Raw genomic sequence first — 19,411 nt, forward strand, 5'->3', positions numbered from 1 at the left:
CAGCCCAGCCTGGGTATAAGCAAAGGAGATGCAATCTGCTATCCAATATGAAACTGTGTATTTGCCGATGGACACCCCCCAACCTGTTGAGGTCAAAATAAACCAAAAGCTGGGTGGACTGTTTATAGGCTTTAGTCCGCTCAAGACATAAGGCTAAGGCTTGCTTGCTGTCTAAGGTATGCAGTATACTTTTGACAGGATGGGCATGAGGTCTTGGAAAAAATGTTGCAGAATGACTGGATAAGATGGAACTCCGAACTTACCTTAGCACTTGCAGCCCATCTGCATATCCTCCCAGTTTACTCCAGGGTGACTCCCAGGTCCACCCTGATCCTCCATCCAGGTGCTGCATGCCATTAGGCGCACAAAACTTTCTCTCTACAGTTTGTATTTTCTTTCTGCTGTTCCCAATGACTCCAGTACAGTTTCTCTTCTAGGTACTGTCCCTTCCCAATCTCTTTCTTCATCTGAAACCACTATATACCTCAGGAACACATTTCTCACCTTCTGCTTTCATCATTTCACCATCCCTTTTGCTTTCTCCCTTCTTCTCAGCTATCAATCTTCACATTTTTCTTCCTTTCATTCAGCCATCTCCATTTTGTCTGAGTACATCTCATCTTCGTTGCTGTCATCATGCTTCTCCTACTCTTCTCCGTACTCTCCGCTAGGGATATCAATCCCAATCCTGGTCCCTCCACATCAGCTCTCATCCTATTCGTACAGGTCACACCCCAATGTCTCCAATCAAATTTCTGTTCCTCTCCTCTTCTTCTCGTCTTTCTCAAGTGCTCTGTGGAATGCCCGTACTGTCTCCAACAAACTTTCCTACATCCATGACCTCTTTCTCGCACTCTCCATCTGCTTGCCCTAACAGACCTGGCTTTGCCCTTAAGAGACTGCTTCAGCTGCGGCCCTGTGTCATGGAAGTTACTCTTTCTCCCATACTCCTCGTCTGGTTGGCTGCGGAGGTGGTGTCAGGCTACTCCTCTCACCCTCTTGTAGATTTCAACCTCTTCTTCCACCTCAGTCTCACTGCTTTTCTTTCTTCAAAGTCCACTCCATCCATCTATTTACTCCTCTACCTCTCTAAGAAGCAGTCATTTATCGACCCCCTGATGTCCTTTTCTTCTTTTCTCACTGATTGACTCCTGGCTTTCCTTCTTTCTTGAACCTTCATCTCCTTCCCTCATTCTTGGGGATTTAAAGATCCATGGCTCTTATGCTTCTCAGTTTCTCGCTTTAACATCCTCTTTCAATCTTCAGCTGTGTTCCACTACTCCTACTCACCAGAATGGCCACTGTCTTGATCTTGTCTTCTTCTCCAACTGCTCACTCTCCAGTTTCTGCACCTCAGTTCTTCCCCCTCTCTGACCATCATCTGACAACTTTCACACTTTAACATCCTCCTCCCCAGACATGTCCAATCTTCAGGATATAATCCAAGTGTGTGATCACTTCAGAACACCTGAAAAGAGTCCATATCTGACAGCACCATATGAAACTAGGAGACAATCTGAAGAGACTGCAGCAAAAGCCCTTTTTTTTTTCTGGTCAACTCTTTTACCTCTGTTTTCTCTCTAAGGACAGAGGGGGTAAGTGTGCGGTCAGTAGCTCCTACTGTCAGATCCACCAAGGGTGAAAAGTCACCAAGGACTGTACGTGAAGCTCGGCTGTACCTTGTATGACTGGACTTATCAGACATGAAATCCTTCAGCATAAAGTTGGATTAGCAATAGGAATTTATTTGGAGCCACAACAGGCATAAATCATGCTTTCTGTAGTAGTTCTTAAAAGAACTGGCTGCCAGTTGCACCTTAAAGATAAAACTTCCTGGACTAAGCCTAGCATAAAAGGAGCATAGCCTTACTATTTATTTTATCGGCCTCTCTCAGTATGGCAGTCTGTGTGGATTTGCAGCCAGTCCCACTGCTTCAAAGCTGTAAACGTTCTGAAGGAATGTTGCCAAGCTGCTTGGGTATGGAGTAGTTCACAGCTGTCTGAGGGCAAGATGCCATGTGCTATTCAGCCTCCTCTCAGTGCTGGCATTCAGGGTATGATTGGCACCAGAACCTCACTGGCAGCAAACGAAAAGGTACAAGCCCAGTAAAAATGTCAGAGTTCAAAAGACACTCTCACAGCTCATAACAGGTTTTCAGAGCTCACTAAGTAGTTTTAAAACAAGACCTGCATAGAAGTCTGGTAAAAGTCAGAATTCATTTTTTACATACTTGTCTTATTAGTTCTTGTGTGTATCCAAAAAACAAGTGACATAATTGGCTGTACTACAGTACATGGATAGTGTACTAACAAATCAAAAGTTGTTACCTATCCAACATCCAGATGAGAAAGTTCTGTTCCAAGATGGCTCTGCAATGTTTATTCTTCATAGCTCATCTGTAACTTCATACAATGATACAATGTTTAAACAATGTCATGGGAACACTGTCAAGGTTGCTGTGTCAGCTTCTTCCCTTCTTCAGAACAATGTATTAATATGGCAAAAAGCACTGTAGAACCGAATACAAGTTTGACAGCTCATTTCCTGGACATCCACGTTTTAGCCCTAAGTGCCATCAACTATAAACCAGGGTATGCGCAGTATACATTATGAAGGACATGTAAAAGGATTCCACAATCCAAATCCACTAGAAGCAATTTAGTATGCAATTATACGTCCCTGTCAAAAGTGGTATGTCGGACATATCACTAGAAAGATGAAAGCTCGTTTTGACAGAACATAAAAGCCAATTAAACAAACATGTACTCATGGCTCCACTGGTATCCCATTGTGAACAATTTCAGCATCAGTTTTCACAATTGCAGTGTTTTATAACTGATCATGTCTTACACCCAGAACGAGGTGGAAACATGGAGAACTAAGAAGGAACAATTTTGGATCTTTGAACGCAATACAGTGGCCCCTAATGGGTTGAATGACTTCATTGAGTCGAACACTATTGTTTAAATGATTGTCTTTATACAAGACAATTCTTAGAACTGTGATTATATTTACTACTTTGTTATTACATATACCTTTAAGTTGTTTTCAGTATTTTGTATTCCAGGGTGGGCAGGTGGGATTTTTGTTCTTATATGCTTAATATGCTGTATTTGTTAGTGTTCTGGGGTTCTGGTTATGTGGTTCCCGTTAGGTTTGACATTGACTTGACGTCGGTTATATCATTTCCTACCAAGGATTTTAGGCACTGTTTGTTTTACAAACTGGTACACTTGTTGTTGGTTGCAGGCATAGGCGCCGACTCAGTGGGTGCTCTGGGTACTCGAGCGCTCCCAATATTTTGGTACCCACGCTGTTGGATCTGGTATGCCCCAGGCTCCACTGGCCCAGCCCGGCACCATGGCCGGCCTTAGGCAGGGGAGACAGGGGTGGACGCACAGGGCCTTACACTCCCAGGGGCCCCGCAGCCATGGCATTGGTGGTCAGAAACATCATCTTCCCTCGCAATCTCGGAATGCCCTGCCCCCGCAATGATTACCAGCTGCTTTATGTAATTGCATTTGGTGCACCGGCAACCATCAGACAGTCATTCTTTTCATGTGGCTGAGCCTGAGCTACAGTGCAGCTGCTGTGATTGGTCAGGGAGCCTGTCCGGTGCCTAAAAAGGCTTTTAACTGGCTGAAGTGATGATGAAGCAGCAGTCTTTCATCATCACCCCAAAAGCCCTTTTAAGCGCCAGAAAGGCTCCCAGATCAATCAGAGTTGCACTTCTGGCTCATTAACGTGAACAAGAGAGAGAGAGAGAGAGAGAGAGCGAGAGCGAGAGCGATATGCAGGAAGCTGTTGAAACCAACGGTACAGATCAACACTCAGCCTCAGGTACTCTCGACAAGTTAGGCTGGCAGGCTGCTTCCTTTCCTTGTGTGATCCAGATCCAGTCGCAGCCTGACCTCAGCCAGCTACTCCCAAGCTGCTTCCCTTGCATTGGCACAGTGTTGAGCTAAGAGTGTGAATAAGAATTCCCTTCCCCCTCTACTGCAAGTAAGGCTGGTCTGTAATCTTTTGCTTTGGTACTGCTCTGGTACTAGAAACTCTTTTGTACTTTTCTACCTAAATGTACAATTTTCATAGGAAATTTAGACATTTCCTGATTCTCTTCCCTAGCACAAGGATTACCAGTTTGCTCAGTGCTCATAACAGAATTAAATACAAGGCACTAGCCAAATAGCTAGTTAGTGTACACTTTGCCAGTACTAAGTGAAAGGAGACAAACAGCTACATGGACTTTGTTGGATTCTTTTCTTCTTGTGCTGATGCTTGTGAAATTTAGGATAACAGATATGTAACACTATCTCCACATTAACGTGAAAAGGTGTGACCACCTTTGGTAGAAATTTAAGGGGTTATATTTACTTATACAGTCCTTGAAAGAACCAGACCATCATTTCAACTCCCTTATTGGTCTGAATGGTGCTGACCTTTGTAACTCTGGAATGGAGAATTTTTTAAATTGTAATCATGTTTCTCATAGACAAATCAGAGAGATATTTAATGTGTGTGTGTTTTTTTTTTTTTTTTTTAGAGACAGTGAGTTTGTGTGTAAAGAAGATATATATATATATATATATATATATATATATATATGTTTCCCGATATTTCCAAGGAGACAGAAGACTCATTTTGCACACCATTCATTTTTGATTTGGTATCGCTCTGTTATTGTTTTATCTGACTGTTGCAATAAAATATATTTTAAAAAAATCAAATCAAAAGGTGAATGTAGTCTAAGACTATTTCTTTTTTGGTGGTGGCAGGTGGAGGGAGAATATTGGGTTGATTTCATTCAGCACCCCCGATCATTTTGAAAAGTTGGCTCCTATGGTTGCAGGTAGTGGCAACACAAATCCGGGTCCCTGACGAAGATATGTTCGAAACTCTGTGGTGTCGGATATTAAGAGGGATTCTCACAGCAAAAGTCTCAGATGTTTAGAAGAACAAGGAGAAATAGTGCCATGTTACAACAGCTGCCGGGTGTAGAGAGTTCACCTGACAGCCCTAAGTGCAATTTTGATATTAAGCTCTTAAGCTATTTTTACTGATATTCTATTGATATTACACATTCTTATGTGACGTTGAGCAGTTTTCTCCTTGTGCCCTCCATAGATGTGGGGAACATCAGAAACGTTATGGGTTTTGTGAATATTGTAAAAGCTGGGATAATATTGTAAAAGTTGGGATAGAGAATTCTCAAAGTTTAATTTTTCACCAATTCCTTTCACAGTTTCATGTGTATGTTTTATGTGAGAGCACAAGAATGATATACTGGAGCTCAAGGTGCTTATATAAATAATTAAGGTTATCAATAGAAATCAAACAAAATAAAACATGGAAAAGAAAATAAAATACATTTCTTGATTAGCTTTCGAAGGTTGCCCTTCTTCCTCAGATCGGAAATAAGCAAAAGCCATTTCCCGGATAAAAGAGGAAAAGGACAGACTCTCTGCTGGAGATAGTCTCCTTTCTTTCTGGCGGAGGGGAAGGATCAGAGGGAATTCCAAAGGACTCACCAGAAGAGAAGTACCTGGGATCCTCTTCTGACTCCCACGAACGCTCCTGCTCAGTAGTGGATAGAAACTGAGTTAAGGTGCTTCGACAATGAACCTGCCTCAACGTCGAGGAATGATGTCCTCTATGGCAATGTCGAGAGGCCGATGCCCGGTCCGACTGCAGCGAAGCTCCCTCCACCGACGTTGAAGGGGAGTCGACCTGGGTGGCAGCCAACATGGATGCCGCAAGCGGCATCGTGGTCAGGGACCTCACCGTAGGTGAAGGGCCAGACACCATTGCAGCAGCAGGAACAGAAGGCACAAGCACCCCCGACACCGAAGCTGTCTTAGCAGTCCCTCCAGAAGTTCTAGAAACAAGGCCCGGATGCCCTCGTCGAGAGCCGCCATCGGAGAAGGCTGCAGGGTCGGTGGAACAGGCGGTGTCAGAATCTGTGGAGGTTCGGAAGCAGGTACTGGGCTACTTGGAGACCGATGCATCGGCACCTCCTGTATTGAAGGGGAGTGATCCTCTCGGCGCCGACGCTTCTTGGGAGCAGACTCTCTAGACGCCCTGGAGCTCCCGGTACCATGTGTTGAAGGAGAACGATGACGGTGCTTCTTCGCCTTTGCTTGACGCCTGTCGAGACTCCTCGGTACCGATGAAGAGGACATGGAATTCTCATGTCTCCTTGGGGCCGGGTCGCCTGCATAACAGGAGGTAGAGACCCACTCAACACCTCAGTGCTCCCAGCGCGAGTTGGTCTCTCAGCAGCCATTACCTTTCTTCCCGATGTCGATGCTCCTGTCGACGTCGACGACCTCGGTACCAATGTCGATGCTGACGTCTAAGGACCGGACTGAGCTCCAAAACGTTCTTCTCATTGGACTTCTCGAGACGCTTGAGTCCGTTTCTTCAAAGGAAGACACAGACTATAAGCGGCTGGGCTATGGTCGGGCCCAAGGCACTGGATACACCAGGCGTGGGTATCGGTACCTGAGATAGTCCAGTTGCACCGCGTACAACGTTTGAAGCCACTGGGTGTCTTCGATGACATGGAAGGGAACGATGCGACTGTGCCTTGAAAAGAAAAAGGGGCAAAAAAGAAAGGAAAGAACACAGCCGTGCGGCCTGAAAGTCGGTTGCGCCGAAGAAGAAAGAAAGCTTATAAAAAAGTGCTAAAAACTAGAAAAATACGGGAGGAGTTTTGTTTTGTTTTTTAAAGAATGAGGTGAAAAATAAAAATAAATGAACTCGTCGTCAAGACTCTTTCTCCTGGGCCAAAAGTGAAGAGAAGTGTAGAAACGCTGTCTCTCCGCTGCGGACAAGAAAAAACTGAAGAAGCATGCTCACACGACGGGCGGCAAGTCGTCCGAACATGCGCGGTGTGTGTGATTTGCGCGCTAGAAGACTCTAGCAAAACTTTGTTTTATTTTGTTGGCAAAATGCCGAATCCTGGGCCGACGCAGACCCACATCTGAGAACAATCAGCCTGCTTGTCCTCGGAGAATTAACGTTATGTATGTTTGGGACAAGGGTGCAACTGTGGACAGAGATAAAAGTATTAGGTATTAAGGCTTATTTGCCGCTGAAAGATTTCCTACGTAAATGCTACTGGAAAGGTGGCTCTCATATAAGTTTAAAGTATGTTTAAAATGACAGTTTTAAGCACACAGAAGCCAAACCTGCTCCTGAAGCTTGGAAATCCGGGTCAGGGTCATGAAAACTCGCCCGAAACCTGTGTCGAAACGCACCCCCTGATAACTCCAGAGACTGAGACGGCATCAGATGACTTTTGGCTGGATTGACCACTCAGCCCAGAGACTGCAGGAAGCTCACTACACAAGCCGTTACTGCCTCGATCTCCAATCTTGACTTGGCTCGAATCAGCCAATCGTTGAGGTAGGGATGGACTAAAATTCCCTGTTTCCGTAGTGCCGCCGCCACGATCACCATCACTTTGGAAAAGGTCAGAGGTGCTGTAGCCAAACCGAACTGAAACTGTTTCCCTAAGACAGCAAAATGGAGAAAGCGCTGATGAGCCAAGTGGATGGGAATGTGCAGACAGGCCTCTGTCAAATCTAGAGAAGTGAGGAATTCCCCTTTCCGAACCGCCACAATGACGAAGCGCAAGATTTACATGCGAAAGGAGGGAACCTTCAGAGCCCCATTGACCCTTTTGAGATCCAATATGGGCCAGAAGGAACCCTTCTTCTTGGGTACCACGAAATAAATAGAATAGCAACCCATCCCCCTTTTTTCTGAGGGAAAGGCACCACTACGCCCAAGTCGATCAGCCGACGCAAGGTGTCTTGAACCACTCGTACCTTGCATCGAGAGCAACAGGGCGACTCCCGAAAGAACTCTGGAGGAGACCTGTCGAACTCCAGAGCATAACCGTCGCGTATGACTTCTAAGACCTACTGGTCTGACATGATCTGGGCCCACCTCCGGAAAAACTGACTCAGCCGAGCGCCCACTTGCACCAGAGACTGGACCCCCGCACCTTCACTGAGAGGACCGTGTGGGAACAACACCAGTTGTCGAGTCCCATCCCCCATGGCGATCCCCACGAGAGGACTGAGTCCGTTGAAAAAAAAACTACCTCTGGACGCTCTGCTCGATCTGCCTGGTCTATATCGCCGAGCTTCCCGAAAACGACCCGCAAAGAGCCACCCCGGGAACTGGACTTGGAACGAAGTTCTGGTAACTGCGGTACCTTAGCATCCCCAAGGCCGCGGACCAACTTATCTAAGTCCTCACCAAAGAGCATGGAACCCTTAAAGGGACTTGACTTAGATTTAGAAGCCGCATCTGCGACCTAACCCCATAACCAAAGTGCCTGGCGGCCTCCAACTGTCAGGGACATGTTCTTAGCCGATGCGCGCCAACAAATCAGAGGGCATCAGAAAAGAAGGAAGACCCCATTTCTAACTTAGCCAACTCCTGAACCCAAGTGGACCTATCCAAACCCTGGACAATCAGAAGTTTCTCCGCCCAACGAAAACAAGCCCGGGCCACCAAACCTCCACAGACTGACGCCTGCAACGCCAGAGCCAACAAATCAAAGCTGCACTTCAAAAAAAAGACTCTAACTTCCTATCCTGGGGGACATGCAACGCCGCACCCCTGTCCACCGGAACAGCCATGGCCTTAGTGACTGCAGTCACTACTGCATCAACCGTAGGAGGCTTCAGAGAATCCCTGCCGTTTTGCGGGATAGGAGAAAGACGAGACATGGCCCTAGACACTTTACAGGGCATATCTGGCGAAGTCCACACCTGAGATACCATGTCCCTGAGATTCTTGTTCATAGGAAAAGACTGAGCTGACCTACGAATCCCTTTGACCAAGGGGTCCACCTGCTTCGTGTCACCCGCAGGAAGGTCAGCTGGCTCAAACTTAAGAGTTGTGGTCACCTGATCAATAAGTTCGGACAACTCATCCCTATGAAAACTTCTAACTACCGAGGGGTCCTTCCCCGGTAAGGGGCCCTCTTTCTCCTGTTCTGAGGAAACATCCTCTTCCCCAAGATCACTGAAGTCCTCCTCAGACCCCAGAAGGGAACCAGAATCAATACCCGCCGCCCAGGCCTCTTGGAACCCACCAGACCTACAGCGTCACTGGTCAGGACTGATTGAGGAGGACCTGACTTCCAGGCTTGAAATAAAGACCAAATAAAGTCTGGAGGAAAGCCCATACTCCCTGTGCCATCCTGTACCAGCAACGGGGCAGCAAACAGCGTGGGAGACTGCTCCACCGCACAGGAGGGATCCAAAATGGCGGCGGTGGACACTGCACTAGGAGAAACGGCTGCAGGAACCTCCGCCGATAACTGCAGGGGCGGTAAGGAAGGAGCCTTCGGCACTGTACAGTACCGGCATTGTGCCCCTGGCGCCTCTAACCCCTGCCGAGAACAAACGCGGCACCTGAGCAGTTTACCCAACGACATGCTCACAGAGCACGAGGGAGCAAGCAACAACCCCCAGCCCCGGTGACAACCGACCTGCCTCTCCTGGACATCCCAAAATGGGAGACAGTCCCGACAAGAAGCTCTGTGCACGCTGCAGGCTTTTTTTTTAAAACTTTTAGAAGACTCACGCTGCTGCTGAATGAAGGGCACTCAAGGATGCTGTTAGGAAACGACAGCCGAGGCACAAGGCTGTCCACCAAGGAGAGGAGGACTGGGAGAGGGACCCGGCCACCCGGGTGTGATACCCCTTAGGGAAAAGGAGCCCCTCCAGACTCACAACCCCAAAGCACACAGCTGGAAACCAAGTACAGGGTAAGAAAGTAAATAAGGGTAAATTAGGCCTTACCTGCTAATTTGCTTTCCTTTAGTCCCTCCGGACCGGCCCAGAATGTGACTGATGGGTTGTGCACGCCTTCCAGCAGGTGGAGACTGAGAAAAAACTGTGACTCTAGCGAGCCAATAAGAGCCCTTGCCAGACAAAGATCCAGTAATAGAGTACCAAAGCAGAAGAAAAGTACCACCTAACCTGTGCATCCAAAAAACCTGAGCAGCCACCGGCACATTGCCAACAAAGGGTGAGTGCCTGAAGACATAACTTTGTGTGTGTGTGGGTTTTTTTTGTATCTTGTAAATAGAGAAACAGACTAGCAACACAGCTCCAAAACGCAATCGACAACGAACCGCTGAAAACACAAATATCTGAAGGGAGGGACCTGGAAGAGACCAGAGACCTTGAGCAATCTGCCCCTGACAGTGAGCACCCCAGCCTTGAAGACTGGCATCCGTCGTTACTACAATCCAGCTGGGCTGCTCCAGAGGCGAACCCTTGGTTAAATTGGCTCTCCAAAGCCACCATCTCAGACTGGCATTGACTTGCAACGAAAGTGGCAGCTGGTGATAAAGCAACCCAGTCTGGGACGACCACCTGGAAATAAGGGACCTCTGCAAAGGCCGTATGTGAGCCCTGGCCCAGGGCACTGTCTCTATTGCTGCCGCCATCAAGCCCTGAATCTGAAGATAATCTCTTGCCGACGGACTGGACATCTGTAAGAAGAGTCGAATCTGAACCTGCAACTTGAGCACACGAGCCGGAGGGAGAAACACACGGCCGAGCATCGTATCGAAGAGGACTCACAGATATTCTAAGGACAGAGGGCTGAAGATGACTCTTCTGCAGATTGACTACCCAACCGAGGGAGCGTAAGAACTCGACTACCCGAGCTGTCACCTGAACACTCTCGTGGAAAGACTTTGCTCGAATCAACCAATCGTCCAAAAAAGGGTGGGCTAAAAACACCTTCTGTTCTGAGAGCTGCTGCTACCACCACCATGATCTTGGTAAACGTGCGGGGAGCCGTAGCTAGCCCAAAAGGAAGGGCCCGGAACTGAAAATGATGGCCTAGAATCGTGAAACAAAGGAACCTCTGATGTGCCGGATGAATTGGAATGTGAAAATAGGCCTCTGTAAGATCTAGCGAAGTCAGGAACTCTCCAGCCCGCACCGCAACAATGACAGACCAAAGAGTTTCCATCTGGAAAGAGGGCACCTTGAGAGCTCGATTGACCGACCTCAGATCTAAAATGGGACGGAAAGTCTCATCCTTCTTGGGCACCAGAAAATAAATGAAGTAATGGCCATGACCTCTCTCCGCTGACGGCACCGGACAAATCGCTCGAAGATCCAGAAGCTTGCGCAGAGTAAGACGAACCGCACCGGCCTTGACGCGAGACCGAAAAGGCGATTGAAGGAAAGCATCTGACAAAGGACAAGCAAACTCTAACGTGTACCCGTCTCAAATAACCTCTAGAACCCACCGAAATTGAGCCAACCGAGTGCCCACCTGGACCAGAGGCTGAGCCCGCACACCTTCATTGCTGAGAATTGGAAGAGGAGGAAAAGGAACCTCCTATCCCACAACCTCCTCGACGACCTCCCCGAAAGGACTGAGTTCTTTGGGCAAATCTAGACCGAGGGGCCTTGAAAAGCTCTGGCTGGCCGAAAACGACGAAAATCACGACTTCTGCCATGAGCGGAGAAAGAACCGCGACCAGATCCTCTAGGCCGATCCTCCAGTAACCTAGGAACTTTAGCCTAACCTAGGCTATTCACCAGCTTGTCTAACTCCTCACCAAACAAAAAGGAGCCCTTAAAGGGAAACTTACTAAGCTTGGACTTAGACGCCGCATCCGCTGACCAGCCACGAAGTCAAAGCGTTCGGCGAGCAACCACTGAGAAAGCCATAGACTTTGAGAAGCCCGAAGCAAATCATACATAGCATCTGCCAAAAACGCTGAAGCCATCTCCAGCTTAGCCACATCATGATCAATCGCCAAAAGATCATCCGAAGAACGGTCCAAAACCCGCTCAGACCACTGGAAACTCGCTTGCGCGACCAATGAACCACAGATAGCAGCCTGCACTACCACAGCCGAAACATCGAAAACACTCTTTAACATGGATTCAATCCTGCGATCTTGGGGATCCCGCAGCACCGTGCCACCATCTACTGGCACTGTGTTACGCTTAGTTACTGCGGAAACCACAGCATCCACCACCGGAGAACCTAAAAGCTCTTTATCCGACTCAGGAACAGGGTAACGTCTGCCCATGGCTCTGGCCAAGCGAAAACCAGAATCCGGACGTTCCCACTGAGCCTGGATAATATCCCTTATGTCTTGATGCATGGGAAACGACTTGCCAGCCCTGCAAATTCCCTTTATCAGCAAATCCACCTTTCTAGACTCAACCGCAGAACTATCCTGGTCGTCAAAATGGAGAGTAGAGGAAACCTGAGAAATAAGCTCCTGAAGGTCATCCTTATGAAATATTCTGACCACTGAAGGATCCTCCCCTAAGGGAAGGGAATTACCCTCATCTACCCACCTGACTAAAATCCTCAGAAAAAACCTCCTCAGGAAAACATGGTTCCTCTGCTAAAACCGGGAGCTCTAGGTCAGGATCAAAGGAGTCTTCCTGCAGGGACTGCCTGACTCTTTTTAAAGGCACAGCAGAGCTTTCCAGCGAAGTCTTTGCTGAAGAAACCGCAGGAGCTGATTGCTGCAATAAAAATGCCTGATACATCTGCAGCACAAACTGCGGCGGGAATCCAGCAGCCCCCTGAGGCAACAAGGAGGTAGAGGGCTGCTGTACAGAAGGCAGAGAGGCCCTAGGAGCGTCCGACCCCGCAAGATCCAAAATGGCGGACGTTCCTGCCAAAATCGGCAACGAGGGAGCAGGAGACGCGACCACAACACGGGAACCCGAATCCCCCCCCCCCCCCCCCCCGACGCCGGCAGCACCGGAGCCGGCGATTTATCCGGTCCTGCACCCTGCTCCTCGAAAATCTCATCCGCTATACAGAATTTGCAGACGCCGCTAGACCCGAGGCCCCGACGGAGCAGGGCCATAACCGCTCCGACATAGCGAACAGCTGATAACCAAAACAAACAGCCCCGAAAATGAAAGTAAAAGCGCTACTCCGAACAAAACAGAAACGGAGCTGCCCTGCTTGCTCAAACTGAAGCACACACACACAGCAAAGCTGAAAATCACGGAGCCCAAAGCCCGGATTCATTTTTTTTTTTTAAACTCTTACTTTTTAAGAGCAGCTGCCTCTCCCTGCCTCAACAGTTCTCCCTACGAAGAGCTGGAGGAATTACACAGGAGTCAGCCTGTTCCAGACACCAGACAGCTACTTAAAGCATTTCAAACTTACATATTATGCTTTCTTATCAGGGAGGAATAGGGGGGGAGGGACTAGACCACCCGAGTGTAGCACCCCCGGGGCAAAAAGAGACCCCCACGGACCTCAGCCCCAATCAAGCAGGTTTTTTTTTTAATGCACAGGAGAAACTGCACCTATTACCAGAACAAAATAAGAATAGAGAATAGAAAATGAATGAGACTGAAGGACTCACCACCTTCCACCTGCTGGAGACTGAGATTACTGGATCTTTCTGTCTGGCAAGGGCTCTTATTGGCTCGCTAGAGTCACAGTTTTTTCTCAGTCTCCACCTGCTGGAAGGCGTGCACAACCCATCAGTCACATTCTGGGCCAGTCTGGAGGGACGCTAAGGAAAGAGGTTTGTTTTTTTTTAAACAATAAAAGGAAAAAAATAGACAGAAAAGACCCCCCGAAACTCCAGGGCCCTACCAGACCAGTCAGACTGCACAGGCTGTACACATCTACAGCTGGAGACTGAGAAATACTGGCTAGTTGGGTCTCTGCACAGGTTACTTATACAGTGTTGAAAGCTCAGTGTTCTCAGTCTCCTTCTGCTGGCAGGCGTGCATAACCCAAGCATCTTGACCGGTCTGGAGGGTCGCTGAGGAAAGATCCATTTAAAGTTGCAAACTATTCAATATAAAACTGCGGGCTCTGGAAGGCCAGTGCTCCAATTTTAAAAAGTAACAGAATCCATTTAAAAACTTCAGATTTATCAGGAGAAAAATATTTTCAACTTGGATAGAGACAGAGCTTCTGCAACAACACTGTACTCTGCAACCTTTTACATCCCCCAGCACTGAAAAGAGGCTTTTCTCCTGCTGCTGCAGCAGGTGCTCCCTGATTAGGGGTATTTCCACCTGGCTGTAGCTAATTACACTGAAGGCTAAAGTCATGATCCTCAGGAAGAAGAATGAAAACCCTGACTTGTATACAAATTTTCTGTTTAAAGTGCAGGCGACATGCATCTCTGCCATCTTTTGAAAAAAAAAGAGTGAAAACCAAGATAGAAAAACACAGGTACAATTTCCCTTCTCCACATTCCTCTTCTGCTAAGTATGCCTTGCTTCCCTACTTTCAACTCTCCTATCTGGCAATGTGTGTCAGAAGATTTCTATAGTAATCACACATATAAGATTATGTTAGAGGGTGGGGGAGGAGAGATCACAAGGTACAAATATACACTGCTTGAGTGGGTGGGGGTGGAGTCTGTATGGATACTGACATCCATCTAACACAGTGGTTCCCAAAGCTCTCCCAAGGAACCCCAGCCAGTCAGGTTTTCAGGATATCTGCAATAAGTATTCATTAGCTACACTTGTATGCAGTGAAGGCAGTGCATGCAAATCTACCTCATGAATATTCATTGCAGGCATCCTGAAAACCTGATTTGCTGCGGTTCTCCCAGGACAAGTATGGGAACCACTGATCTAACATTACAAAACTTAAAACTTCCTAAATATTTCTGTTGAAACTGCCTATGGGCCATGTATAAAGGAGGACTGCAGCACATTTTCTTTTTAATTACAACAAAGGCCCAAATCATGAGCTGCTTTTGTCATTTTTTTTTTTTAATTTAAATGCGTGATACTGCAGTAATGGGAACCCTGGTTTCTGTTTCTTTCAGATACAAAAATCTTGCAGTGACACAGGAACAGCCTTAAACCATGTTAATGGTGAAGAGAAAACTGGCCCAGAAAAACTTGTTCTGGTCAGTGAAGGCCTTCACACTGGATGTAAATGAGAAATATGAAAGGAATGAAAATAACTTGGACAGTGCAAGGAAAGTAAACACAGCAAAAAGTTCAGAATACAGTGGGGGGTCCTCAAATCCAGTCCTTGAGATCCACAACCCAGCCTGGTTTTCAGGATTTCCACAATGAATATGTATGAGGTCTATTTATATGCAATGGAAGCAGTGAGTGGAGTGGAGTGGCGGCCTAGTTGTTAGGGTGGTGGACTTTGGTCCTGGGGAACTGAGGAAATGAGTTCGATTCCCACTTCAGGCACAGGCAGCTCCTTGTGACTCTGGGCAAGTCACTTAACCCTCCATTGCCCCATGTAAGCCGCATTGAGCCTGCCATGAGTGGGAAAGCGCGGGGTACAAATGTAACAAAAATAAAATAAAAAATTCATTGTGTAAAGTAAAGTAGTGTGGTAGCCATGTTAATCCACTTTTAAAGGTAGCAAATAGAAATAAAACAAGAAACAAAGAAAATAAGATATTACCTTTTTTAATCGAACTAACTGATCTGAAGAAGGTACTGTCTTCCAAAACTAATCAAAATATCTATTAAGTTAGTCAATTAAAAAAAGGTATCATCATAATTTCTTTTCTAGGTTTTATTTCTATTTACTACCATATTTATTGTGGAAAACCTGAAAACCAGGCTGGGTTATTGGCCTTGAGGACTGGATTTGAGGACCCCTGGAATACAGCTTCCCAAATTACAGGTCATGATCCCGTAATCCAAGTTCACAACTTGAACAGGTTGCCCTGAGGTTGTGCATTTTCTGCTGCCAAATTATTTGGGCAGAATGATCCGCTAAGGGCAGAGAACTCGAACTTCCCACGGAAAACACAAGTTATGGAAAAAAGTGTGATGTTTGACCATGGAAACCAAAGACTGGAGAAATAAAATTCTTCTAAAACCAAACGTTTATTAGGTAAAAAGACTCTACACGCTGTGTTTCGGCCGCTAGGCCTGCATCAGGAGTCTCAATGAACAAAGAGCATCTGATGCGCAGATGTTGAAGAAAAAGAACTGGTGAAGTATGATGCCAATTAAGTTGGTCTTTAAAAAGACCTTTGGGTGAAAATAGAAACTTGATCGTCAATGGGTTAAGTTACCAGAATGAACAGGCTTGCCCTGAGGTTGTGCATTTTCTGCTGCCAAATTATTTGGGGTCACAGGTGCAGAAAAGTTGGTGTGCGTTGTTTTACCAAATAAAAAAAATTTGGTAGATATGCAACAACAAAGAAAGAAAAAAAAGAACAGAAAGAGGCACACTTTAGGGACCATCTTATCTTGCACAAGTTTCCAAGAAAAAAAAAAAAGTAATATGTAACAGGCCCATTTGGAGTGTGGGGAGGAGAACGAGCCTAAACAAGAGAGAGCCCAGGGCATCATCATTAGGTCACTGGAGTTGTGACACCCATCAGATTGAGCATTACTCAAGGGCAAGGGCTGTGACTTCTTATGTCTACCTGCGTTTCATCTGTGTGCAAGCAGTAGTTGGAAACCTGAGAGAAAGCTGTGGCCCATGCTTTTTGGCAGCACATTACTTAAGGTATGCTGGGAACCTGAATCTCAATTTAATCTTAGTCTTATCAGACAGAAGGGGTAAGTAGTGGCAGAAAAAGAATAAAATGGAGCTTTGCCCAGCCTCCAATCCAGTCAAACTGCAATCCTGGAGATCCGCAAACCAGTCAATTTTTTAGGATACCTCTAATGAATATGAATGAGATTTGTATACATTGGAGGAAGTGCATGGAAATATCATGCATATTCATTAGACATTAAAAAAAACCCAAGGCAAGAAAACAGAGACAAAAAGGAGGATTGTTTTTTTTAATATTATGATTAATAATATAAATTTGATTAATTACCCACTTTTTGGGCTCTATCTACATTCCTGCTTTAGTGTCTAATCTCTGTGGGAACTCATCTCACCTCATTTTTTGGTGTTTCTATTCATTAGTCATAGCCTAGAAACTGTTTATGGCCTTTCAGGCTTGAAGTATGACACCCCTTTTCTAGCCCACCTGAGGAAACAGCTTGAGCTTGAGTCAATAAGGCCAATACGTCTAGAGAATTAATCAGTGAGCTCATCCAGCCCAAAAGACCATCAGAGGGAAGCAAGAGAACCAGCATGTCTGAGAATGAGAGAAAGGGGAGAAAAAGTGAACCAGCCAAGTAGTAGCTTGCCAATTCATCCATCAAGATGCACTTTTGACAGCATACGAACCCCAATCAATTCATCCAGAAAATTATTCCATCAGCTAGCCTGCTTGGGGGATATGGGGAAAGGGAGAGATATAATTTAAAATAATCTTCCCATAAGGAGTTTCAACTGAAATATTTAGGAAATTCTAAAAACAAGATAGACAAGTCAGTGTCTGTACCCAAAAAGTGATATTTTTGGATTCAGTTCATGCCTTTTTCAGTTCTAGCTCAAGGAGAGGTACATTCAGGTATAGTGGGTCTTCCTCTTAACCCTGGAGGATCTACAAGATGAAATTTAGTCATACCTATTAATTTCCATTCCTTTAACAATCTTACTGGGTTGTATTCCCCTCCTACTAGCAGATGGGAGGTAGAGAAACTGACTTTTCCCTAGTGACATCACCGGTGTAAGGACCAATGTTATGAGGAAAACTCCAGGACACCTCTGCCAAAGCAGAGAAAGTCCCATAAACCACACTCGTGCCCCATCAACATTGCAGCTATAATTAGTTCCATAACTAGAAACTTGATGCAACCAAATCAAAATCTTAAAACACAAACAAGAGAGAAAAGCAGAGAATTCAATGAGTTCTATGAGCCAGTCTTCCACGGAAGGTCTCAGAATGGGGCAATAGGTCTTAAGGAAAGGAAATTTAACAGGTGTAACTAAATTTCACTGTCCTTAGCCTCCAGCTGCACCATTCTGCTTATTAGAATGTACCCAAGCAGAAACCCACTGGACGGGGAGACCAGGCCCCCTAAATGACAGATCTGCAAAAATTTAAACAGGTTCTGGCTAGCACATCCAGCCTGTAATGTTTCACAAAGGAATGGAGCGATGACCACGTTGATGCCCTGAAGATATCTTCAGGCTAGACCGCCTGGGCCTCTCCATGAGTAATTAAACTCTGGAATTTGTTACCATTGAACGAATAAAAGCAGTTAGCTTAGCAGGGTTTAAAAAAGGGTTGGCTGTCTTCCTAAAGGAAAAGTCCATAGACCATTATTAAAAAGGACTTGGGGAAAATCCACTGCTTATTTCTAGAATAAGCAGCATAAAATGTATTGTACTATTTTGGGATCTTGCCAGTTACTTGTGACCTGAATTGGACACTATTGGAAACAGGATGCTGGGCTTGATGGACCTTTCATCTCTCCCAGTATGGCAATATGTACTTATGCACCTCTCTGACCTCATGTGCAACTTTCTTTAAATTAGATCCCTTATTTTCTGACTCCTCTTACTCTTGCTTATCTACACGTTCCATCTTTGCTTATAACCTATATTGTGTTGACATTGTAAGTAGTATACTATCAGGCTTATTTTAAAAAAGAGAAAGACGCCCATATTTAGACCGAAATCGGGAGATGGGCGCCTTTCTCTCATGGGCACCTCCAACTGCAGTCTGTCGCGGGAACGAACAAAGTTGACGGGGGCGTGGTGAAGGCGAGACTGGGGCGTGTTTATAGGCCAAGGAGAGATGGGCGCGCTCGGCCGATAATGGAAAAAAGAAGGGCGGCAGTAGCGAGAATTTGGGCCGCTTTTTTGGACCCTTTTTTTCACGAACAAGTCCTCCAAAAGTGCCCCAACTGCAGATGAGCACCGGAGGGAATTGGGGATGTCCTCCCCTGACTCCCCCAATGGTCACTAACCCCCTCCCACCAAAAAAAAAGAACTTTAAAAACTTTTTTTTTCCAGCCTGTATGCCAGCCTCAAATGTCATACCCAGCTCCATCAAAGCAGTATGCAGGTCCCTGGAGCAGTTGTTAGTGGGTACAGTGGACTTCAGGCAAGTGGACCCAGGCCCATCCCCCCCTACCTGTTACACTTGTGCTGGTAAATGGGAGCCCTCCAAACCGCCCCCAAAACCCACTGTACCCACATCTAGGTGCCCCCTTCACCCATAAGTGCTATGGTAATGGTGTAGAGTTGTGGGGAGTGGGTTTTGGGGGGGGATTTGGGGGGCTCAGCACCCAAGGTAAGGGAGCTATGGACTTGGGAGGTATTTTAATTTTTTTTTTTTTTACTTTTAACAAGTGCCCCCTAGGGTGCCCGGTTGGTGTCCTGGCATGTGAGGGGGACCAGTGCACTACGAATCCTGGCCCCTCCCACAACCAAATGCCTTGGTTTTTGAGCTGGGCGGCTTCGGTTTCCATTATTGCTGAAAACCGATACCGCCTAGCTCAAATCCGCCCAAATCTGATGCATTTGCCCAGCACCAACCGTATTATCGAAACAAAAGATGGACGCCCATCTTTT

General features: G+C 46.3%; 1 protein-coding gene and 1 long non-coding RNA gene across 2 annotated transcripts in view; both read right to left on the reverse strand.

Moving 5' to 3' along the window:
• Positions 1-19,411, reverse strand: part of SPIN1 (spindlin 1) — a gene marked incomplete in the record, with an annotated part of 155,803 nt that overhangs the window by 63,587 nt on the left and 72,805 nt on the right.
• Positions 3,005-18,418, reverse strand: LOC115463264. Its single transcript, XR_003941017.1, has 3 exons — positions 18,336-18,418; positions 3,453-3,457; positions 3,005-3,015 (listed from the first exon to the last, which is right to left on the reverse strand). It is a non-coding gene; the product is annotated as an uncharacterized LOC115463264 (long non-coding RNA).

This window comes from Microcaecilia unicolor, chromosome 2, assembly GCF_901765095.1.
Source record: "Microcaecilia unicolor chromosome 2, aMicUni1.1, whole genome shotgun sequence".
In the NCBI taxonomy this organism is placed as follows: Eukaryota; Metazoa; Chordata; class Amphibia; order Gymnophiona; family Siphonopidae; genus Microcaecilia; species Microcaecilia unicolor.